Below are 26773 nucleotides of genomic sequence, written 5' to 3' on the forward strand. Positions count from 1 at the left end.
TAGGGCCCCTACATCTCAGCAACCCAGAACCTTTTCTCATAAATCCCCTACTCTTATTTCCCTTCTGCCACTAGCTAAAGAAAAATCTCTGCCTTTAAGATAGCACATGATTAGTTGAGGCCCACCAGGGCAGTCTTCCTTTTGATGAACTCAGAGTCAACTAATTATTAACCTCAATTACATGTGCACAATCCCTTTTGCCATGTGAGGTAACATAACCACATGCTATTTCATCATATTTGTTGTACTGGGGATTACAGTGAGAAGTTCTGGGGCCATTTTAGTTTCCCCCACATAGGCCCAGGTCCTGCAAGGTTACCAGTAAACTTATATTTGGCCAGTATAGATGCAAACCTTTGTGTCCGTTGGAGAAGATCATACAAAAGTCTTTAGTGTTTTTCTTTTTTTTAACTTTGCCCCATTAGGACATTTGTCTCTAACTTGGCAGACTTATTTCCATGGCTTTTTCCTTCTTTCTTCTTGACTGATGCTCTAGACCTCATCCAATGAACTCTCTTTGAACCAGTTTTGCTGTCCTGCTGGAGCTGTCACTGTTGGGTAGATAAATCTTTAACACATGTCCATTCTATATTTGTATGGAGTCATGGGTTTAGCTTTTTGACAAAGACAATTCAATTTTCAGGGAGACCTGGCCTTGTAGTTTCTGAGTCTTTCTATTTTCCTTTTTTTTTCTTGTCATAAACCTCTTACTGACTGAGTTTACCCATAGCTTTTCCTTTGAATGAAAAGGTATAAAAATTCACCCCGTGCATGGCTTTCTATCATTAAAAGTTTGCATGGTGACTGGCATCTTAAAAAGGGACTTTGATGGAAAGCACTTTGCCACATGTGGGATTTTTTATAGCAGACAGTGATGGAAAAGTTGAGCAAAGGGAAAAAAACTGACACAAATCACACAACTGTGGCTTAAGCATCTTTTCCTCTGGACTAGTCTGGTGAACAGAGATGGCAGGGCTGGGCCAAGGCCTGGACTGACTGACTGTAGACCTATCTGACTGTGGACGTCTCAGAGACAGAGCTTTCCTTACCTGCAAAGCCAGGGGAATGTCACCTGCTGCCCCACGTTGGCAGGCAGCCCATCTCAGGTCCAAAGCAGACCCTGTGAGGTAGCAGGTAAATCAATCTTGCTCTGGGATATGGTGACCCAAGAAAACCCCCCAGCCCACCCCTAGGGTGGCCTGTCACCAACTAGGCCAGACATCCAGAGTGCCCAGGATGAGTCTGGGATTCCCATTGTCCTTTGAGACCTACCTTACTTGACCCTGCTGTGAGGGTCCACTCTGGCATGGCCCTAGTACCCCAGCTCTGACTGACATTCAGGTGGAATCTACAGTTTTGATCACCAATTCTGATGTGGTGCAGGGAGTTTCCCCATACTACTGAACAATTCTCCGACACTAGCTGGCTGTCCTACAATTTAACCCAAATTCAGATACTATCTACCTGGGATAGCAACAGATCTCACAAGTTAAAGGCTCAGTGCCATAAGACTGCCCCCACCTCAGATGTCAATTTGTCAATTTCAAGTCCAGATTATCACCTGTGCCTCTGACTGATCCATTAAAAATCAGAGGTTCCCATGGCCCCTTCCTTAGGTTTGATTAATTTCCTAAGGTGGCTCACAGAACTTTGAGAAACATTTTACTTACTAGATTACTGTTTATTATAAAAGGATATAATTCAAGAACAGACAGGCAGAAGAGATGCATAAGGCAATGTATGGGGAAGGGTCACGGAGCTTACACGTTCTCTCTGGGAGTGCCACTCTACCAGCACCTCCATATGTTCACCAACCCAGAAGCTCCTGAACACCATTCTTTTGGGTTCTTATGGAGGCTTTATTAGATATGCACAACTGATTAAATTATTTTCAATTGGCTATTAATTTATTATTTCTATTTTGTAAAGATATTTTTTAAGTAATCTCTACATTCAACATGAAGCTTGAACTCACAACCCCAAGATCAAATGTCACATGCACTACCTACTGAGCCAGCCAGGTGCCCCGGCTATTTAAATTAAATAATTAATTAATTTATCTCATCACTCTCCTCTACCCTGAGGTTGGAAAGGTGGTACTAAAAGTTCCAACCCCCTAATCACTTGGTTGGTTCCTCTGGTGACCAGTCCCCATCCTTAGGGAACTTAGGGATGCTTCAAAAGTCATTTTATTAACATAACAAAATATACCTTTATAGTGCTTAACTCTTGAAAATTCCAGGTGTTTTAGGAGCTTTGTTCTAAGAACAGAACAAAAAATGTACATATATTTCTTTTTTTCTTTTATTTATTTATTTTGGGAGAGAGAGAGCAAGCACAGAGGGTCAGAGAGAGAGAGGGAGCGAGAGAATCCCAAGGAGGCTTCATGCTGTCAGTGCAGAGCCTGATGCAGGGCTTGAACTCACAAACCGTGAGATCATGACCTTAGCTGAAATCAAGATTCAGACGCTTAAGCAACTGAACCACCCAGGCGTCCCCATACATGTATTTGTTAATATAAATCATAACATCTCACTTACCTTCTGGCAACTTCCCCAAACCACTCGAGACTCTGAGGCGTAGACCACATACAGAGAGAAGGAAATTCACTCATTTCTCATTTGACGGAACCTACCTTTTGTGTTCTCATCCTCAGTGTGTGTCTTTCCGTGGACCATGGAGCCCATGAACACAGGCTGGGTGCAGGAATTAGTTGGAAACAGGACTGGTAAAAGGAATATGGAGGAGGGTCTTAGATGTCAAGATAAAGTGATTAGATTTTGTTCTGTGCCCATAGGGGATCCACAGATGGCTTTTTAAGGGCAGTGACTTAGTGATTCATAGGAAGGAGCCAAGTTGAGACATTGGACAAAAATTATCTACTGGACTTAAAACTCACTCTCTCTCCCTGCCGGTCTTCCCCCCAGGTTTTCCTGTCTCCCCACTGTGGGAGGAGAGAGATTGAAAGGAATGCTGGGGCATGGTGCTTACGAGTAGAAGAACAGTGATAGAACTATGAATAAGGAAGTTGAAAGAAGAAAAAAAAATTTGGAGACCAGGTAATAAGACAAATAAAAACAATAGAATTGGTAACACTAGTTAACATACCTAGGCATTTGGGTTCTAGAAGTCCTGGGAGGTTAAATGTCCTGGCTCTAGCTGCCCTTTTGATTTGGGTGGAGCTCTTAAAAAAAGCCATGCTCACTGTATTCCTCTTCAGGCTGTTTTAATCAACTCAGTCTTCCGAATGCCTACTTCCCTGCCTGGATTGCTGATCAAGTCTTCCCACTCTTCATGCTGGTGGCCTCCAGGATAGCAAGCTCTTCTTGAGCTCCCCAACTCTCTCTGACTGTGCCCTTTCTTACTCTCTCTAAACACAAACTCTTCCTACCCTGCTGCTTATTCTAAGCTTTTTCCTGGAGAGGTTCTAGTCATTTTCAGGGTTTGGGAGACTGTCGACATGGCAGTGGTGCCCAAATAGAAACCTCCAGATCATCCTCTTCCCTCCTGGTTTGTGTTGAAAATTTCCATCATCAGTTTAATGCCATACTCTCACCTCAAATGGGACATGCTCCCAAAGGTATTTGTTATCTTTATCCACTAAACTCACCTTTCCCTCAGTGTGACACTCTCCTACTTTCACTTTCAATTGGCCTCAAACATTACTCTGGGTGATGCTGCTATCCACCCATGCTCTGACCTGTCCCAGATCTCTCAGGATGCTACCACAGACCTCTGCCAAGACTCCCTGCCCCAGTCTCAGGCAAATGCAACCTTGTCATTCCTTTCAGAAAACACTGGAATGGCTCTCTTTTACCTAGAATAGTAGTCTTCAACTAGGGATGATTCCCTCCCTCCCCTCCCCAAGAGGATACTTGGCAGTGTCTGGAGACATTTTTGGGGGCTAAGTTGCTGTAAGCATCTTGCGGGTAGAACCCAGAGGTGCTGTTAAACATCCTACAATTCACAAGATAGTCCCCACAACAATCCAGCCCTGATCTAGATCTAGATCTCAGATCTAGAATAAAGCCCACATGGTGCCCAAGATAATTGCTCTCTGTGAACTGGTTCACACCTTTGCCTTTTATGTCAGTGACATGGATTTGCTTGTAGTTTCCACAAATGGGTACCTGCTGGGTCTTCTCTCATGCCTGTGCCCTGCAGGCTCTTCTGCTTGTGTTTTCCTTTCTTTTCCCTCTCTCATGTCTTACCTTTGTGTTTTGCAGGAACAAATGCCTCCTACAGTCTTTGCAATTCATTTTAGGCCATGCTCTGGCATTTTGGTCACCTGGTACCCATGTTAGGCTCAGGGTCCCTCTCTGTGCTATTTATGTACCTGTCTTCCAACTAAACTGTGAGATTCTTTGTGATGGGATTATGCCTTTTACAAATATGGTTTTGTCAAATATAAATGGGCATTCAAAATGTTGATTAGATTTATTGATTTCAGTTCAATGATGAACAAATGAATAAATGAGTGAATAGATGAAGTGAATGAAGTCCCATATCGCAACATCTATGTCCAGAAGATTTTCTGTTTTGTGGGACTGATGCCCCAACAGTGGACAACTTTCATTAAATAAGTAAACAATAGAAGTTTAATTTGGAAACAAGTACTTTATTATGAAAATATATGATGCTTGGCAAGCTGCAGGACATTTTGCTAAATATTATCATACTTTATTAAATTGCCAAGCACCTGGAAACTGTCAGAAGGAAGAAAGTACATGTGACCAACTTGGAAATGTCAAATGATTATTACATATTGTTGTAAATCATTATAGCTCTTTGAGAAACTATAAAATGTCAAGATACTTGCAGGGTACAGTCTCCGTTCTGCCAACATCCAGCTGGTGATCCTGCACAAAGCCCTTCATCCTTCTACTCTTCATTGTTCTCATTTGCAAAGTAAGGCCTTTATAATATCGAAGGCTCCCACTATTTTTTATTTTATTAAATCCAATGGATCTTATTAAACATGTTGCTTTTTTATATCTAAGTCTGATTGTGAAAGAGGCTTTTATGTGATTACCCATCACTATTATGTATAGAGACAGCAAGGATGTTCAATTTAATCAAATTACACAAGCATAACTAAGTGGGTGTAAGTGGCATACCATAGACAAGGAAAATTAAGTTGTGTTACTTTGTTGGAGCCACCAAGGAGGCGATACATAATGCAAGTAACCAGAAAAAAAAAAACCCATCCTACTCACAAATGGAAAAAACAGTGGTGTCCGTATACATGACTGGCTGGATTGAACACACAAATGAAGAAAGTCAGACAAACTTCTAATCAGTTTTGAGACACTCAGTGGCAGTACCTTGTTTCCATTTTATCTTCTGGAATAAAGTTGGCTTGCCTGGAGAGAGAGCAAGCAGCAGTGAGCAATGGGGTTCAGGGGTTTTTGGACTCCATGTCTGTGTTGAATATGACTATGTGTTACCTCCCGATGTCTGTTGCATAGAAAACTTAGTAGTGTGAGATGCTCAGCGAAAAATAAAATCCTGGGGTTGAATAAATATGAGAGATGTTTCATGTTCCATTTTTCTCTTGCAGATTTCCAATGTTTGGTAATATGTTAAAGACTGAGAATTCCTCAGCAAAGGGACCTACTAAGGTATTCACAAAGCAGTTTGTTTTTTTATAAAAGTTTATTTGTTTAAGAGAGGGAGAGAGCGAACAGGGGAGAGGCAGAGAGAGAGAGAGAGAGGGAGAGAGAATCTCAAGCAGGCTCTGTGTTGTTAGTGCAGAGCCCAACCGGGGGGCTCCATACACGGCACAAACCCACCAACCCTGAATCATGACCTGAGCTGAAATAAAGAGTCGGTTGTTCAATTGACCAAGCCACCCAGGCACCTCCTCCAAAGCAGTGTATTTAGACCAGTTTCAAAAACCCATTTATCAAGTTCTACTCAAAGTCTGGTAACTGTTATTTCCAAGTGAAGATATAAGCATAGAAATGGAATATATATATTTAGAAATTTTTATGGAAACGTGACACTATGTTTCCCAACAACCCTATGTGTATTCAGGGGATTGTCTCAGTGAGTAGGTATTGACCAGTTCAGGAGTTGGGGATAAGTTTCTTACAGTGTGAGCTTCAGACTAGCCATGTACATAGGGATCACATTACAGTGTGCGAACTTTAAGGGTGATTTCTCAACTACAATGCATGCTCATGCATCTGAGAAAATGGAAACATTTTGTCCATAACATTTGTTTTTTTTTACTGTCATTGTAATTTATTTTTTCAAGAAATAGAAAATCTTTTTATTATGCTTTACATTTACAGTTTATTAACTAATCAACATCAACATGCAAAAATAAGTGCTAAATACAAACCTCTACCGTATGGTTTTTTGTAAACTACAGTAGATCATTTGATTTGAAAAGTCACAGGTGTTTACTTCAATTGAACTACAAGTTACTGTAAGGATCAGCATTAGATCTACAGTTAGGGAACCATAGGCAGGAAAGTTCTCTGCAGAACTCTGCCCAGTGGATTTCCATGTGAAACATTCTCAAGGAGGAGATAAGGCGGCACGAATGACCTGACATTGAACCTGGCACACCCAAAGCCAGGTCCCAAGGACGCAACTCTGCTGGATGCCTCTACAGGGCATGCTCGTTGGGCGTGGCTGCCACCCTTCCTGGCATGTTGGTTGGTGATGGGAAGGAGGGGCCGACAGAAGGAGGACACAAGGGTCAGGGGTGCAGGAAATAACTGACTTTTGTTTCTGAAGTGGTGGAAGCTCCAGGCAGGAAAGTCTCTCTCTGAAAGGGAAGGCATCAAGTAGCTCACGAGTCCTTCAGAATTCTACCAGTGGAAACATATCTCCAAGCACAGATGTGCTCTTGATCTGACTCCTCTCTTTCTAGGAGTAGTTACCATCGCTCACTGATCTTGGGTCACAAGAAACAGAAACACAGGTAGGCAGACCAGGCTGGAGTGCGAAGGCACAGGGCATGCAGGTGTGTGTGGGGTGCCTACATGATGTACACTTTCTTGGATTGTGAGAAGTGCAACACTTCTTTGGTTCTTGGTGGACAGACAGCAAAGGGTTGTAGCTATAGTCGTTGGGCAGCCTCGGGGGCCGGTTGTTCTCCATCATTGAGATGTCTGAGGTCTGCAGAGCAGGTGGGAGTTGGCGCAGTGGGCCAGGGGCAGGGGCTATGCCTGCTCGTTCAGAGAGTGGCTGCACATGGGCCAGTGGGGGCTCTTGAAGCTGCCGTCCCCCTTGGAATATTGTGGTGTCCTTATGGCTGAGAGGTTGGTGTGATGGTGAACACAGAATTGTTCCCCATCTGGTGCAGGTGGTAGTTGTACTGGAACTTCTGGCTCAGCATCAGCCACCTTGGCTGGGTCCAACCAGCTCTCTATGCCACTCTGGTGTGCTAATTCACTGAGATGTAGCCGCAGCAAAACAGGTGCCCCGCCATTGTATGGTCCATGTGCTTTCTCTTCCTCATGCTGGCTGCCAGGGGCTGGTTGCTGCTATGCTCCTTAAGGTGCTAGATTCTGTGCTTGCACAGCTTGGTACTCTCCTCCTTCACTTGGATGGACTCCACCACCTGCTCTGGGGATGCTCAGCTTTTCCACTGTGCCATCCAGAAGGCTGACCACAGATTCCTCACCTGGGCAGCTGCTTAAGATCTTCTCCAACTCAGCCACAACCATGGTGACATGGCTTGTGTCTCAGTCAGTGTTTTTTGGAGAAGTCTGAAGACATTCATTTAGTGCTGCATGGGACACCTTGAAGGTCAGGTACTCCTTCCTGCATCTTCAGGGTCACGGAGACCTGAACAGCTGATACCTATACTTCCCTCTTGAATCTGCCAAAACATTAACCACAATCATTGTAATTTAAAATCAAGCTAGTGTTAACATAACTAAGTGAAATTCATATTACTTATTTTTAATCCTAATTTACTGAAAGTGGAAAAAATTTTATTGGATTATTTCTTAAGAAAAGACACACATTGTGGGTGCCTGCGTGGCTCAGTCAGTTAAGCGTCCGACTTTGGCTCAGGTCATGATCTCACGGTTTCAAGCCCCATGTCTGGCTCTATGCTGACAGCTCAAGAGTCTGGAGCCTGCTTCGGATTCTGCATCTCCCTCAGTCTCTCTCTCTCTCTCTCTGCCCCTCCCTGACTCACACTCTTTCTCTCTCTCTCAAAAATAAACATTAAAGTTTTTTTTAAATAAAAAAAAAGAAAAGACACACATTGTAAACCAACTGGTGACAATGGCAGTGATCTGAGAAAATGAAGACCAAATAGGTTTGCCCTCAAATTACTCAGAAGTACTATTTATCTTGTACTGAATTTGTGATTTTTTAAAAGTTTTTTTTTAAAAAATTGAGGTGAAATTTACGTAACATAAAAGTAACCATTTTACAGAGTACAATTCACTTCATAATGTTGTGCAATCTGAATTTGCTTTTATGGCTGTGGTTGAAAGTGAGAGAGGAAACCCCTGATGTCTTATTTGTAGAGATACACTGACTAGTGAAGCTAAGACACATTCAAAATGTAAGTGGTTTCTATCCCATTTATAATTGCACCAAGAACCATAAGATACCTAAGAATAAACCTAACCAGAGATGTAAAAGATCTGTATTATGAAAACTATAGGAAACTTATGGAAGAAATTGAAGAAGACACAAAGAAATGGAAAAACATTCCATGTTCATGGATTGGAAGAATAAATATTGTAAAAATGCCAATACTACCCAAAGCAATCTACATGCAATCCTAATAAAAACTGCACTGATATTCTTCTCAGAGATAGAACAAACAACCCTGAAATTTGTATGGAAACACAAAAGATCCCAAATAGCCAAAGTAATGTTGAAAAAGAAAACCAAAACAGGAGGCATCACAGTCCTAAAGTAGAGGACTTTAGCCTTTACTAAAAAGTTGTAATCACCAAGAAAGTATGGTTTTGGCACAAGGACAGACACATAGACCAGTGGAATAGAATACAGAACCCAGAATTGGACCCACAAATGTATGGCCAACTAATCTTTGACAAAGCAGGAGAGAGTATCCAATGGAAAAAATTCACTCTCTTTAGCAAATGGTGCTGGGAGAATTGGACAGCAGCATGCAGAAGAATGAAACTAGACCACTTTATTACACCATACACAAAAATAAACTCAAAATGATGAAAAACCTAAATGTGAGACAGGAAACCATCAAAAGCCTAGAGGAAAAAACAGGCAACGACCTCTTTGACCACAGCAGCAACAATTTCTTGCTCGACACATCTCTGAAGGCAAGGGAAATAAAAGTAAAAATGAACTATTGGGACCTCATCAAGATAAAAAGCTTCTGAACTGAAAAAGAAACAATCAAGAAAACCAAAAGGTAATGTACAATGGGAGAAGATATTTGCAAATGACATATTGGACAAAGGGTTAGTATCCAAAATCTATAAAGAACTCACCAAACTCCACACCCAAAAAACAAATAATCCAGTGAGGAAATGGGCAGAAGACATGAATAGACATTTTTCCAAAGAAGATATCTAGATGGCCAACAGGCACATGAAATGATGCTCAACATCACTCATCATCAGGGAAATACAAATCAAAACCACATTGTGATACCACCTCACACCAGTGAGAATGGCTAAAATTAACAACTTAGGAAACATCAGATGTTGACTAGCATGTGGAGAAACAGGGACCCTCTTTCAGTGTTGGTAAGAATGCAAACTTGTGCAGCCACTCTGGAAACCAGTGCGGAGGTTCCTCAAAAAAACTAAAAATAGAATTACCCGACAACTCAGCAATAGCATTACTAGGGATTTATCCAAAGGATACAGGATGGCTGATTCATAGGTGCACATGTACCCCAATGTTCATAGCAGCACTTTCAACAAGAGCCAAATTATGGAAAGAGCCCAATGTCCATCAACAGATGAATGAATAAAGAAGATGTGGTTTATATAAACAATGGAATACTACTTGGCAATGAGAAAGAATGAAATCTTGCCATTTGCAGCAACATGGATGAAACTGGAGGGTATTATGCTAAGTGAAATAAGCCAGTCAGAGAAAGATAGATATCATATGTTTCACTCATATGTGTAATTTGAGAAACTTAACAGCAGACCATGGGGGAATGGAAGGGGAAAAATAGTTTCAAACATAGAGGGAGAGAAACCATAAGATGTTCTTAAATACAAAGAACAAACTGAGGGTTGATGGGCGGGAGGGCGGGGGAGAAGGGAAATGGGTGATGGGCATTGAGTAGGGCACTTGTTGGGATGAGCACTGGGTGTTGTATGTAAGTAATGAATCATGGAAATCTACTGAAGCCAAGAGCACACTGTATACACTGTATGTTGGCTAACTTGACAATAAATTACATTGAAATTTTGAGGAGAAAAAATAAACAAAAAAATAAAGAAAAAGAAAATGTGTAAATATGAAAAAAACACATTTAGGTGGTTTCACACAGGAAATGAAGAATTTGTCAAACAACAAAAAAATTAGAGAAAATATGGAATTTAAAGACAATAGTATCAGATGTTTAATATTACACATCTAAACATTAGTACTTTGCTGTCTTCTAATAAAGCTGAACTTTAGGAGGTTAGACTACAAGGTGATACTTGTGAAAAATAGTATTGATATAGTCCTGGGAAATGCTGGGTGAATATGAAGCAAGAAGTATACTGAAGTACCACCAATATGACAAGTACAGCTAGTGACATAGTTCTCAATTTTTCCTGATGAAAGCACAGATAATGTAAACATAATAGTAGCCCTTTTGGTAAATGTTCAACTGAATATGGTGGTGGTGTGAAGGAAGAAGTTTATCTTTCAGCTATATTATCAATAAACACAACAAGCTCTGAATTGCATGAAGCCATGAAGGATAACCTACTTAACAAAGGTGGTTTAGAACTTTTTAGTTTTGCATAAGAGGTTGTTCAGATGTTGATGTGACAGTGACAGGTAACTATTCTGGACCAGGTACCAGAATAAGAAACTTGTGGCAGGATATAAGTCAATCCATGGTTTTTTTCACTGAGAAAGCTCTTTTCTCCCCCATAAAATGTCTGCATGTTCATCATTGTATTTAAAGATGGGGAGATTGATTAGAAATATAAATCCAGTTCTCTAGACCTTCCATTATCCATGTCTTTTGCAGCTCTTCCCAGCAGAAAATTAAATCCATTTTCCCCTCTGTCTGGTTTTTACATGTGTTGGCTAATAGAATGCAGAAGAAAAGGTAGTTTTGACTCTATGCCTCACAGAGCCTTGCCTGAGTCTCTCTTGGACCCCTGCCAATTCTGAGCTAGTCTAATGGGTGACAGGAGACAGAAGTCTCCATTACTTCCACTCTGCCAACAGCCTACCTGCTCCCAGACAAGTGACACTTCCTAGCACAACCACTCCCTCACTGAACAGCCTGCTGATAGCAGCTGCCCAGAGAAGTGCAGCCAAGCTTGACTGAGTCTGGCCTGGGTACCAGAACTGACCAGATGACACAAAGACATAAGAGCAGTCATCAACAATTATTCTAAGTCTTAGCACTTTGGGATAATGTAGTAAAAATTGTGCATTATGTAAAGGTTGAGATGTTAGCATTTGAGATGATTCATTTTATGATATACCATGAGAGCAGATCAGAAAAAACCTGGTATTGTATATCTGTGTGTGTGATGGTTATTCAAAAGAAAAGTTCTGCCAAGAATGTTTAAACTTCTGAACAAACTTGAGTGTTAAGATGAGAAGACAGTTTGGTTCCAACTTTTCTATGATATAAATGGTAAAACCAGATGTGCCCCCTTGTCTGTTATATTCAGTATTTTCTGTGATCCTAATACTTCTCTTCAAGTAGGAAAGGCAACATGGATTTCAATGACAGATAAAATTGAAGGGCAGAAGTAAAAGTAAGAAATGTGGAAGAATTATGTCTACTGATTATATATAGTAGGCGTATCAGAGTTTGCAAAACAAACAAATACAAGATGTCCAGTAAATTTGAATTAATATTAATAAAAAACAAGTGATTTTTAGTGTATGTCTCAAATATTGCATAGGGCATACTTACACTAATATATACATATTAGTTATTACACTAATATATATATAGTTATATATATAATATAGATATAAATAGTTGATATACAAGTGTATATATATGTGTGTGTGTGTGTGTGTGTGTGTGTGTGTAGTTGATCTGAAAGTTAAATTTAACTGGGCCTGTTGTATTTAATGTAGTGATCTTATTACATAATTTAAATTACATTTGTAATTCATCATTCATCATCTATGATTCTGGTTGTCCTTGCATTATTGTCATAACTTCCATGGACAGTACTGGCAAAAGCTAGGGGTGTCTATTTCAGGACAGTGATGTCTGCTGAGTGATACATTGTGCACATGCTCACTGTTGACTCAAATAGAAATTGGGGTCTAGAATGATGATGGGGGAAAAGAAGTGAGCAAGAAACAAATGAAATTTGTTTTATGTAACAAAAGATGGAATTTAACAGGGGTTCCATAAAGAAACACTATTTTTCATCAGGGAAAAATTGAAACACACACACAGACACATATACAGACACACAGACTTTAATAGGCATGTAAATGTAATGCATAGACTTCTTTTTCTGGGCTTAAACATATAAAAAAATTCTTGTGCTGAATGTAAGATCATCAGTTTTCATTCTCTATGTTGAGATTGCGCTGAAAAAACATCTGAGTTCTTAAAAATAATATATACATTTCTGAGGCAAAGTACTCCATAAAAAAATCTTATCTTCAGCTTATATTTCAGTTAATGATTCTAGAAACTTGAATCTGAACCCCATTGACTAAAAGAGAGGCCAGGTACCCACGAAAAATGACCCTATGTCACCATGGGAAGGATATGTGATAATGACATGCCTGGTCCTTCCCCAAAGAGACCCATCACCATTTACTCAGATTAAAAAAAAAACACTGGGGAATTGACATGTCTAGATCATACCTGCTCCCTGGAAGCCACTTGCACCCAGTGACTCGTCCATAGGTGAATACAAAGCCCCAGCTCTCTTGCCTCAAAGATGAGCTGGACTGAGGTATCATGGTGCACTCACTCCCTCTGCCCTTTCTTGCTTTCCTCCCTCTCACAATGTGGTTCCTGAGAGCACTCCCAATGAACCTCCTGCACACAGTTCTCAGAGTCTGTTTCCCAGGAAACCTAACCCTTAGGAGCACGTAATTCTATAATCATTAAATGATTCTCACTTGGACCAATCAAAAATAGGAGGTTTAGTTTTATTTTCTCAGCAACTGGTAATTGGAATGGAATTGTTTAAGGATTTTTTTTTGTCATGCTGTTGACTCAGAGGAGTCCTTGTGGGGTCTATCTCCATGATAAGCTGAAATCATCAAACATCCTGCCTTGCCTGCTGATTTCTTCACAACCAGTGTCTAACCATCCTTGAGATAGAGCCCTGGCTAATAGGAGCTGCAAACACATCTGTAAACACTGGTTTACTTAATCCATAAAGGGATTTCTGGGGCAGGAATAAAAGGAGAAATAGTGAAAAATTCTTCCCCCTCTCTCCTTCCCAGATGGTGACAGACAGTTCTCTGCTGCTCAAATTTAACATTGGCTGACGCTGGATACTAACACACTGGATCCCCTTCTGTGGGCAGAAAGAATGGAGTGGGGCTGGCTCTTGGTGGTGGGGACATGTTGGGGGTGAGATTGTGGTGCTAAATATCTTCTTCTGATATTTAAGCAAGGTCCAACATTTAGTACTGCCTAGAGTTCCCAACTTCTTTGTGTGTTAAATTTCAATGGGACACTTAAAACCGGCTATAATGCAGATTTTCCAAACTCAACATATTCGTAAATAAACTCAATCCCTTTGCTCCTTATTGCCATCCTTGCTCACCTTGTATTCCCTGTATTGGTTGTTAGTAACTGTGCTCATCCTGTCCCCCAAATTGGAAATCTGGAAATTATTATTGACCCTATCCTTTTCCTATCCTTCTGCCTACCTCCATGTAATCAGTGGTCCAGTTCTGTTTAGTCTCTCTCCTAAATATCTCTGAAATACATACCCTCTAAGTTATCCTCAGAGCGATTGTGAATTTCAGGACCCCATTCTCTCATGCTCTGACTATTGAAAGAATCTCTTATTAGGTCAATTTACCTATAGTGACCCCCTTCTCACTCTTCTAGTGGAGGAGGATCTCCTCCACTAGATCCTGATCCTGTTTTCTCTTGAGAGGTGACATAGCCCCTCAAGCCTGGCTACTTATTCAGGTGATTTTAAAATGTGATCTATGGAGTCTGGAATAAGTCTGCTTTCATCAGTTTTAGATCCTGACATTGAATAAAGGTATTCTCAGCTTGGGAGGATTTGGAAACTATTGTGATGCAGTACTGACTATTTGTATTTCCTCCAAGTTGCTTGACAAGTATTTTCTCTTGTCCATGGATCTTCTCTGTTTGGAACAGTCTTCATTGTTTTTACAACTTGGTAGATCACTGATTATATTTCAAAATGAAGCTTGAAGGTCGCCTCATCTTCAAAGCCTCCCTAAACTGAGGGACAGAACTCTTAAGAGGCCATTCAGTTTTATCTTTTACCATTTGGAATGGAGAAAAAGTTCCCACTTCCAACTCTGCAAATTCATGACTTTTTAGGCTCTATTTTCTTTTATTCCTACTGCCATTTAATTTCTGCACTCATTTTATTTTTTCATAAAAATGTACTAACTGCAACCTGTCACAACTAGTGTAGACTAGTTCCATTTTCCAACCTCTTCCCCTTGAGCTATAAGTTCATTAGGCTTATGATCTGACTCCTGAGTCATTACAAATAATGGCTTTACTAGATATTTTGCTACTGTATTACATAGATTATGGTCCTTTTGGCCTTCAATAACAATTTTCTCACAAGTATGCTGCCTGGTACCTAAGTTAATGTTACATATTCTAAATTTTTCATGATGCCCCCAATCCTGATACTAATTTTTTTTTGTGTGTGATAGATTAGGTTTTGCTGTGGTAATAACTCCAAAATGTCTTGGTTTAAAGAAGTAGAGATTTTTTTCTTCTTCATGGTACATGTCTACAATTGGTTAGGTTTCTACATTGTGGTCATTTTGGTCCCCAGACTGTCAGGAATGTGCCATCTGGAGTGTGGATGGTTTCTGTGGCAGGGAGCAAGAGCCCATTGTAATCCCACCTCAATCCTTAAAGCTTCTGCCCAGCAATGATACACATCACTTCTGCTCACACTTTGGTGGTCAAAGAATTCTGTGTGGCCACATCTCACTGCAAGGAGGTGGGAATAAAGTCCTATCTCTGGAATGGGGAATATTTGATGCACTGAACTCATGGCCACCATGTTTCAGTTCATTGATACTTGGAAATATGCAAGAATTTAGTAATTTTATACTTTTCTTTCTTTTTAAAAAATATTTTATTTTTAAGTAATCTCTATGCCCAACATGGGACTCAAACTCATATCCCAAGGTCAAGAGTTGCATGCTGTACTCACTGAGCCAGCTGGGCACCTCTTGTATATTTTCTTTTCCTTTTTTTAATTTACTATTATTATTTTCTAAATGTTTATTTTTGAGGGGGAGAGAGAAAGAGAGCAAGTAGGGGAGGGGAGAGAGAGAGAGGGAGACACAGAATCTGAAGCAGGCTCCAGGCTCTGAAATGTCAGCACAGAGCCTGATGTGGAGCCTGAACCCACGAACTGTGAGATCATGACCTGAGCCGAAGTTGGTCACTCAACCAACTGAGCCACCCAGATGCCCCTATTTTCTTTTTAAAGATCTTTAATTGTTAGATTTTTCTTTGTTCACTTTAAATTATGATTTGGAACTCATTTATCCTGTGTCTAGTTTGTCTAGCTTTGTCATTAATCTTTTAGCAAACATGTTTACACATATTTTTCTATCAACGTTAAGAAGTATTGAGAACTCTCATACATTGCCAGAGGGAATGTTTAGCTGCTTTAGAAAACATTTTGGCAATTTCTCAAAATGATAAGCAGAGTTACCACATGACCCAGCAATTCCACTCCTAGGTATTTGACTAAGATTTGAATACATATGTCCATAAAAAATGTGCATACCAATATTTACAGCAGCATTATTAATAATGCCCAAAAAGTGGAAACTGTATGAATGTCCATGAAATGATGGAAGAATAAACAAAATGTGGTGTATCTATACAATGGAATATTACTCAGCTTTAGAAAGAAAGGAATGAAATACTGATATGTGCTACAATATGCTGAACTTCAAAGCATTAACCACAAATAATGAACATATTGAAATATATTGAACATAATGAAATAACCAGTCATGAGGGGACCACATTTTTATATGATTCCATTTATAATAAATGTCTAGAGTAGGCAGGCTGCCTGGGTGGCTCAGTGGGTTAAATGTCCAACTCTGGATTTTGGCTCAGGTGGTGATCTAACAGTTTGTGGGATCAAGACCCATGTCTCACTCTTCACAGATGGTGTGGAGCCTGCTTGGGATTCTCTCTCTCCCTCCCTCTCTATCTGTAGGATTTGAAGTCTTCTCCATAGCCAATGATACCCACAAGTTTCAAGATATTGTTCATGAGAACATATCAAGAAACCAAAACAAAAATGATAATTGTAGAATAATTTCTGTGACTATATTCCCTAAAGCCAGGATTCACTTGGGCAAATGCCAAACTTTAACCTTGTAGTTGTGTACACATATTACAAAAGAGGAAAAACATCATCCTCTGTGATTCTCAACAGAGTCGAGGGGAAATATGGATAGAAGATTTTGTTTTTTGAAAAATCATATTTCTACTTACTATTGCTTTCATTTGTTTCCAGTCATAGTATTCATTTAGATGTCCCAGATAAATTAAAGGAGGGTATGGGTTATTTCTGTTTGTCCAAAGAGCTCATGGGTCAAACTGAATTTAACAATTGCATTTGATACATTGTGTGTGTACCTACAAGTGCATATAACATGTAAATGTTCTGCACTCATGCTAGATCACAGCTCCCATGAACAAGGGGTCATGTCTTCTGTGTCTTCCACATGGAGTCCAGGAAAGCATAGTATATATTTATGACACAGCCTTGGTTTCTTCAATTGTAAATGCTGGATAATGGCTATTTCTCTCCCAATGACTGTCAATGTGGGTAAATTTAAGTAATAATATTCAAGAGGATGTATACAAAAACTGAGTTTAGCTCTGATATTTTCAGTGGTAAATCTTCACTGAGAAGAAAACAAGTGAGGAGGAGAGATTGGGGATTTGGATGTGGGGGCTCCTGCTGTGAGCCATTCACTGCATGGAGCTCCTGGAGGTGTGACAAGGCCTACAGGCTTATGGAGGAACAGAGGTCACTGAGCAAGTGAGTAGCCAGGTCCATGATGAGCGGTAACATCTCCATATCCCTCACAGTTTGGCTGGCTGAGTAACATGAGCTCAGCCCTCTGCTGTGGTGACAGTCACATACATTATGGCCATGTGGTCCCTGAGTGCTGTGGGTCTTACTCCTTATCCTGGGATTCTCTGCATTTCCCTATCTTTAATTTTTTTAAATTTACATTTATTTATTTTTGAGAGACAGAGATAGACAGAGTTCTAGCAGGGGAGGGGCAGAAAGATAATGAGACACAGAATCAGAAGCACGGGGTTCGAACTCACAAACCTGAAATCATGACCTAAGCCAAAGTCAGACGCTTAACCGACTGAACCACTCAGGCACCTCTGCACTGTCCCATCTTGAGGGAAGCTGTGGCTGGGCCCACTGTATCCAATTCAGGTAAAAGCTCAGGATTATGAGGATAAAGCTGAATTTGGGCTCATGTTAAGAGCTTTCTTGCTGTTTAGTTCATTGACTATAGGACTGCCTGACAGATTTGTCAATTAAAATATAGCACACCTGTTACTTATGAATTTCAGATAGATGACAAGTAGTGTTTTAGTATAAGTATATCCCAAATATTTCACATTTAGCTTGGAGTCCTGTATTTTATCTGGCAATGCTAAGTTGTGAGATATGTGAGATATTTCAATCTCACATATAGCACAGAATCATAGATTTAAGTGGAACCTTTAGGGTTTACTTATTCACTGCACTGCATTAGTTAAAACATATCTGAACTGCCCTAATCAAGATTAGATCCTACCTTTATTATTTTTTATTATTTTTTAACGTTTATTTATTTTTGAGAAACAGAGAGAGAGAGAACATGAGCAGGGGAGGGACAGAGAGAGAGAGGGAGACACGGAATCTGAAGCAGGCTCCAGGCTCTGAGCTGTTAGCACACAGGCTGACTGACACAGGACTTGAACCCATGAACCATAAGATCATGACCTGAGCTGAAGTCAGACACTTAACTGACTGAGCCACCCAGACACCCCTAGATCCTACCTCTCTTAAAGAACTCCTTTACTTCAAGGAAATTCTAGAATCTATTCTAAATCTATTTTTGAGGCATCTTTAACCCATGTGTATGTGTGGTGAATGTGTGTGTGTGTATTTGTGTGTGTGTGCAAGTATATGTGTGTGTATGTGTGTGCTCATGCACCTGTGTGCATATGCATCTGAGGGCATGAATATTAATATGTGTGTTCACATCCATGCAGCAGGTAGAAAGAAAGAGTGTCTGAGCTCCATCCTTCTGTAGAACAAAGAAGTGTGTGCTTGAAGACCTGGATTAGGTCCTGTGTCAGACTTGTCTTCTGTCATTTGTGAGCACTGGAATTCTTGGTGAGTCATAGGGCCTGGCAGAATAGGACACTTTGTAACAGTCTCGGAAAAAAGAAGATGATCTTAACAAAGACCTATTTATTCCACACTCTAGGCAAGATCTCTTTAAAAAAATGAAAGGCAGGATGAATAAAATATGCCAAATGATACTTTTAAAGGCAGGAGAATCGTGTTTCTTGTACCTTAGCATATAATTTACAAAATTGAGATGTCAGTCATTATAAATGCATGTGATCACTTTTTTTTGAGGTGTATAAACTTTCTAAAATGAGAAATGAAGGAAGCACTCAACAACTCATGTCAGGAGTCTGTTTATAAAGAAATTTTTTACATGTTGGAAGTATGGCTAGTAGCAAATTTGATGTTATTCCTACATATGGAGAAAGAAATGCATATTTTGACCTTTAAAGGAGAAAAAGGCACTTTGTGGCCTTATCCAATTTCACAGCAGACATCTATGTAAATTATGCAACTTGCTCTTGAGAATAGCAAGGTGGTCTCTCAATATTTTCTTTTTCTTGGTTTAGTTTCAAGATTAAGAAGTTGATGCAGCTGAATGGAATTAACTTTTTCGTTATTACCTTCTTCAAATTTTTATCCATGTAAATTGTTTTCCCCAAAGAATAGAAAAGAATGATATAAATCATTGGCGGGTTGCCATCAACTCTGCAACTATTTTTAAAACTTTCAGTGCAGTATGAGGTATGCATGTTTATGGATGTGTGTGTCTCCTTCCCCACCACTTCTAGTTAAGTTGTATTTAAAATAAGTGAGGATCTTTCTTCCAATTCAAAGATAATGTTTCTGTAAAAGCAATTCCTCATTCTCCCTGTGCAGAATCCAGCGTCAGTGATTGCTCTCCTCCAGTGTAGCCCCTGGCTGGCATTCTGGAGCCCCTTTCCTAAGCTGGACACCATGCTTCAAATGCCAGCAGAAAGGAAGAGGGTACTTGGTTGTGTTAAATAACAAAAATTCAACTGAGTAAATTTAAAGATCTAATTGGTTTTATTCAACACTTTATGAATCAGGCAGCATCCCATCTAGTAATAGAAGGGAGCTTTCAAAGGCTATACAAATGGTAGGGGGGTTATTAAAATTTTTTTAATGTTTATTTATTTTTGAGAGAGACAGAGACAGAGTGTGAGCAGGGAAGGGGCAAAATGAGAGAGAGACCCAGAATCTGAAGCACAGGCTCCTGGCTCTGAGCTGTCAGCACTGAGCTCAACGTGGGACTCGAGATCATGACCAGAACCAGAGTTGGATGCTTAACCAACTGAGCCACTCAAGTGCCTCAATGGCAGTTTTTCTACAGGCAGGAAGGAGACTGGAAAAATAAATTATTAGAAGAGAATACATTGTCTCAGGCAAGGTCACCCTCCTAAGGAAAGTGGAAAGGGTCCACTGAGCAGATTATTTCACTAGTGCTACCCAGGTAATTCTATGTTGGCTGGCTAAAAGTTATATTCTGGGAAGGTGAAACTGTAGTTATGTTCTGTATAAGTCTTGGTTTGCTGATGTGAGGCTTATCACAAGTAATACCATTTTTATCCTGTTTTCTATTTTTTAACAGCTATCCCCTAATTCTCTTTATTTCAGTATTTAATAATCTTTTATTCTACAAATATATGTTCAAGACCAGACATCCCACTAAGCTCTGAGATATAATAGTGAGAGGATAAAAAAAAGACCTGACTTTGCCTTCATAGAACTTACAGTCATGCAGAAATAGACATGAATCCAGTAATCACACAAACATTTTTTGTTCTTTAGCAGGTGAACCTCCCTCAAAGGTACATGATAGACATTAGGGAGCACAGAGACAGCTTCCCTAAGAAAAGTATAATTAGCTGGGAGTCAATTTAGTTTGGCAAAGGCAGGTTGGGGTGGGAGAACAGTACAGACAGTTTCAAAGTGTATGCAAAGACCATCTAGTGGGAGAGAACAGTGCATTGCTCAAGAAATCAGAAGAAACAGCATAACCAGAGCAAAGAATGAAAGGAGCATGGGACAAGGTGAGGCTGGAGCCATTAGTTGGGGCCAAGTTATGCAGGATTCTGGGGCACATAAAGGATTTTGATTTGGGGTGAGGATTGGTTTATAAGCTCAGTTTGTTTTTGAGAACCACATTAGGTAGATTGCTGTAGTCTTCTAGCTGCCTGTACATCTTGGTCACCTATGACATCAGAATAGATGGCCTAATATAGTTTGTCTTTATCTGTGGTGATAATCCAACCTTCATAATTGCCTGAGTGGAGTCAAGAGAAAGCACAGGGAGACCAGTTAGAAAGACCTTTTCAGATAAAAGATAACAATGACTTCACTTTTCCAGCAAGCTTCCCATTTTTCCTGTAATTGAATTCTTCTCTGGTATCATTTCCCTTCAGCTCAAATAACCTCTTTAATAATTCTTGAAGTAGTGACAGCTTTGCTGCACTTTTGTTTGTTTAAAAATGTCTCCCTTTGGGCGCCTGGGTGGCTCAGTCGGTTAAGCGTCCGACTTCAGCTCAGATCACGATCTCGCGGTCCGTGAGTTCGAGCCCCACGTCGGGCTCTGGGCTGATGGCTCAGAGCCTGGAGCCTGCTTCCAATTCTGTGTCTCCCTCTCTCTCTTCCCCTCCCCCGTTCATGCTCTCTCTCTCTCTCTCTGTTAAAAAAAATTAAAAAAAAAGTCTCCCTTTGTTTTAAAAACTTATTTTTGAAGTTTATTTATTTACTTTGAGGGAAACAGAGGCAGAGAAAGTGAGGGAGGGGCAGAGTGAGAGGAGAGAAGAGAGAGAATATCAAGCAGGCTTCATGCTGCCAGCGCAGAGCCTGATGCAGGACTCAAACTCACAAAACACAAGATCATGACCTGAACCAAAACCAAGAGTTGGATGCTTAACTGACTGAGCCATCCAGGAATCCATTAAAAAAACTTATTTTTGAAGAGTATTTTCTCTAGACATAAAATTCTGGGTTGACAGTTTTTTCTTTTAGCACTTTAAAGATATCATTACATCGTCTTCTGGACCATATTGTTTATGATAAGATGTTATTAGTGATTGCCACTGCTTATCCTTTGTAGGTAATGTGTCTTTGTTCTGTTTCTTATATTCTACATATGAGTGAATCATATGGTATTTGTCTTTTTATGACTTATTTCACTTAATATTGTACCCTCTAGGGGCACCTGGGTGGCTCAGTCAGTTAAGCATCTGACTTTGGCTCAGGTCATGATCTCACATTCGTGGGTTCAAGCTCCATATCAGTCTCTGTGCTGACAGCCCAAGAGCCTGGAGACTGCTTCAGATTCTGTGCTCCCTCTCTTTCTGCCCCACCCCTTCTCACTCTCTCTCTCTCTCTCTCAAAAATAAATAAACATTAAAAAAATAAAAACAAAACATTGTACCCTCTAGATATATCTATGTTGTTGCAAATGGCAAGTTTTTTTTCTTTTTTATGGCTGAATAATATTCCATTGTACATATATACCACATCTTCTTTATTCATCTATGCATGGACCTTAAATTGCTTTCATATCTTGTCTGTTATAAATAATGCCACAATATGGGGCACCTGGGTGGCTCAGTCAGTTAAGTGTCCGACTTTGGCTCAGGTCATGATCTCACGGTTCGTGAGTTCAAGCCCTGCGTCAGGCTCTGTGCTGATGGCTCAGAGCCTGGAGCCTGTTTCAGATTCTGTGTCTCCCTCTCTCTCTGACCTTCCCCCCGTTCATGCTCTGTCTCTCTCTGTCTCAAAAATAAATAAAAATTTAAAAAACAATAAATAAATAATGCCACAATAATCATAAGTACATATATTTTTTTAAAATTCATGTTTTTATTTTTTCAGGGGTGAGCACTAAGTAGTGGAATTATTGGTAATTCTATATATTACCAATTCCATAAATTACTGATTCCAGTAATGGAATTGTATGGTAATTCTATTTGTATTTTTATTTTTTTAATTATATTCTTTTTTATTTTAGAGAGAGAGAAAAAGAGCGTGAGCATGGAAAAGGGGCAGAAAGAGAGAGAGAGAATCCTAATCAGGCTTCATGCTCAGTGCAGAGCCTGGCATGGGGCTTGAGCTCATAACCCTCGGATCATGACCTGAGCTGAAATCAAGAATCAGATGCTCAACCGACTGAGCACCAGGTGACCCAGTAACTCTATTTTTAGTTTTTTGAGAAACTTCCACACTGTTTTCCAGAGTGGCTGCACCAATTTACTTTTCCCCCAACAGTGTACAAAGGTTCCTTTTTCTCTATGTTTTTGCTAACACTTGTTATTTCTTGTGTTTTTAATTTTAGCCAGTCCGACAGGTATGAAGTAATATCTCATTGTGGTTTTGATTTGCCTTTCCCTGATGATTAGTGATATTGAGCATCTCTTCATGCACCATCTGCATGTCTTCCTTAGAAAAATGTCTATTGGGGCGCCTGGGTGGCGCAGTCGGTTAAGCGTCTGACTTCAGCCAGGTCACGATCTCGCGGTCCGTGAGTTCGAGCCCCGCGTCAGGCTCTGGGCTGATGGCTCAGAGCCTGGAGCCTGTTTCCGATTCTGTGTCTCCCTCTCTCTCTGCCCCTCCCCCGTTCATGCTCTGTCTCTCTCTGTCCCAAAAATAAATAAACGTTGAAAAAAAAAATTAAAAAAAAAAAAAAAGAAAAATGTCTATTAATGTCCACCCATTTTTTAGTTGAATTTTTTGTGGTTTTGGGTGTGTTGAGTTGTATAAGCTCTTTATATATTTTGGATATTAACCCCTTATTGGACACATCATTTGTAAATATCTTCTCCCATTCAGTAAGTTGTCTTTTTTTTTGTTATTGTTGATGGTTTCTTTCCTTTTTATTTTGATGTAGTCTCAATAGTTAACTTTTGCTTTTGTTTCCCTTGCCTCAGAAGACATATCTAGAAAAATGTAACCAATGTCAGAGAAATTACTACCTGTGTTATTTTCTAGAATTTTTATGGTTTCAGGTCTCACATTTATGACTTTAATCCACTTTGAGTCTATTTTTATGTATGGTGTAAGAAAGTGGTCCCGTTTCATTATTTTGAATGTAGCTGTCCAATTTTACCAACACCATTTGTTGAAGAGACTGTCTTTTTCTCATTGTATAGTCTTGCATCTTTGTCATAGATTAATTGACCATAAAAGCATGGGTTTATTTCTGGATTCTGTTCTATTTCACTGATCTATGTGTCTATGTTTGGACCAGTACTGTACTGTTTTGATTCAGTGCTTTTTTTTCTGCATGCTTTAATTAGGATAACTTTTATTCACTTGTCTTCAAGTTCACTAAAATTTTCTTAAAAAAAATTTTTTTTAATGTTTATTTTTGAGGGGGGTGCAAAGAGAGAGAGAGAGGGAGACAGAGAATCCCAATCAGGCTCTGTACTTACAGCACTGTGCTGTAAGTACAGAGCTTGATGCAGGGCTCAAACTCAGGAACTGTGAGATCATACATGACCTGAGCTGAAATCAAGGGTCAGATGCTTAACTGACTGAGCCACCCAGGCTCCCAAGTTCACTAAAATTTTCTTATGCAGTGTTCAATCTTCTTTTAAGCCCAGATGGTTAATTTTTATTTCTGACATTGAATTTTTCCATTCTAGACTTTCCAACTTTAGTTTTATAAATTTCCAATTTATACTTTCTATTTCTTTGCTGAGATAGCCCATCTGTTTACTTATTCTGTCCACCTTTTCCTCTACATTCTTGAGCATATTTTTAACATGTGTCTGAAAATCTTTATTTGCAAAACTCAATATCCATCATCTTTGGGTCTATTTATATTGACTACTTCCCCATATTTCTGGTTTTGGATGATATTTTATTGCTTCTTTGTATGTCTAATCATTTTTTACTCTATGCTGGATTTGTGTACCCTCTCTTGTGAGTCTGAATTATCCTGATTTACTTTAAAAAATACTGAGTTTTGTTCTAATAGGCAGTTAATTTAGTAGTAGTTAGGCAGCAGCCATTGAGGTTTGTTATTGAGCTTTTTTGGGGTAGGTCAAGAGTATCACTTACTAGCAGTCCTGGAATAGCAGGACTAGATCAGTGTTTCTCAACAGCAGCACTATTGAATTGTAGACTAGATGATTCTTTGCTGAGGAAGGGTGAGGGATATCTTGTGTATTATAGGATGTTTAACAACATCCCTAGCCTTTATGTAGTAGATATAAATAGCATCCTTACAGGTGTGACAACCAAAATAGCTCTCAACATTGCTAAATGTCCCCTGGGGAATAAAATTACTCCAAATTTAGAACCATTAGGCTAGAATAACACTACACCATTCTAGCCATTACTTCTTGGTAGGTTTTTTGGAATCTCAGTGGAATGCTTGAGATATGTAGCAGGGTCTCACTACTCTGGATGTTTGGAACTTTGAAATTTCCATTCAGCTTACAACCCCCAGCAGTTGTTCTCTGAGAGGACTTATGGAACCTCATTATATGCATGAGTAGCTTAAAAATTGGCCAAAAAGTCAAGGGACTCTATGTAGATACACAGAGCTTTCTTTCTGTGATGCTCCCTTGTCCTCTGTATCCTGCTTTGCAAATTCCATCCTACTTAGTGGCTTAGAACTCAGTTTTCCTTTTGAGTTCTCTTTTTGTTTTTGAAAAAAAAAATTAATATAATCTATTGTCAAATTGGCTAACATACAGTGTGTACAGGGTGCTCTTGGTTTTGGGTGTAGATTCCTGTGGTTCATCACTTATTCTTGTTTTTGAAATTTGAAAAGTATTTCCAAGCAGAAATTTGAGATAAATACAGAGTTCACCATGTGGATTTCTTAAAGATTACTGCTCTATGTTGTCTGCTTTTCAGTGCCCCAAAACATTGAGAGATATTCTGTCATGGCAGTAACTTGGCTATATTTTCACTCTAATGCCATATTTTTCAATTGATTATATATATATATATATATATATATATATATATAATTATTATTATATTTTTAATTAGTCTTCACACCCATCATGGAGCCCAACATGGGTGGGGCTTGAACTCATGACACAGAGATCAAGACCTGAGCTAAGATCAAGAGTCAGACACTTAACCTACTGAGCCACCCAGGTGACCCTGATTATTAATTATTTAAATGGAAACAATTAGTATCATACATGAAGAGGAAAAGATGTTAGTAGTACAAAGCAAAATAACACTAACCCAGCAATAAAATAATCCTATATTTCATATGTGTGGGGCACTTTCAATGAACAATTCTGACACTTAAACCTCTTTAGATTTCATTTGACTAATTCAGAAACTGGAATGCATGGTGCTATATTAGAATAATATGATTGTTATTTGTATGCCCTGGAATTAATATTTCTATTCAGTTGTTTATCAGATGCTTGTCACTATAAGAAAACAGCTCACTGGATAATTCAAACTTCTTTAAATGAATAAATTGCAGCCAAATGAAGGCAAATGATTTGTTCAGCACCACACAGATAGTGAATCTTAGAGTTATATCTTGAAGTCAAGTTTCTTTTTCATCTGTTCCTTTTCTAAGTTTACCATGCTCAAACTCTGGACCTAGAAGCTCTTCCTTTCTGTACTAACAAATACACTCTGGATATAAAAAGTTAGGGATGAGCCTGGTGTCTCCTCTTGTTACCTATCTATCATAACCACTAACTCAGGAAACAAATGGGTAAGCCCTGGCTTGCTGCCTTGGCCAACTGCTCTGTCCCAGGGAATCATGAGGAGACTGGAAAGATTGAAAGTATAGCTCCTGTCTGGGTTTGCCAACACAGTTGCCAAACAAACTTGAATAAACTAATTGCTAGAGAAGCCAATAAATGAAGAGACAAGGGTTTGAAAGAGAAAGGGAGAAATTTATATTGGGTGCCAGGCAGGCAGGGGAGGTGGCAGGCTCAAGCCTTAACAACCAACCTCTCTGCCTACAAGATGAACACCTAGAGTATTATATGGAGAAGTCCAGGGGGTATCTGTAAGACAGTAGGCAGAGAGCATGTGATAACCAGTGGGGGGTCCGTAGTGTTTAGCACGTGATC

General features: G+C 39.6%; 1 pseudogene; it reads right to left on the reverse strand.

The window, feature by feature from the left end:
• Nucleotides 1-6991: 6991 nt before the first annotated feature.
• Nucleotides 6992-13034, reverse strand: LOC125168025 (E3 ubiquitin-protein transferase MAEA-like; annotated as a pseudogene).
• Nucleotides 13035-26773: the final 13739 nt, after the last annotated feature.

This window comes from Prionailurus viverrinus, chromosome B3, assembly GCF_022837055.1.
Source record: "Prionailurus viverrinus isolate Anna chromosome B3, UM_Priviv_1.0, whole genome shotgun sequence".
NCBI lineage: Eukaryota > Metazoa > Chordata > Mammalia > Carnivora > Felidae > Prionailurus > Prionailurus viverrinus.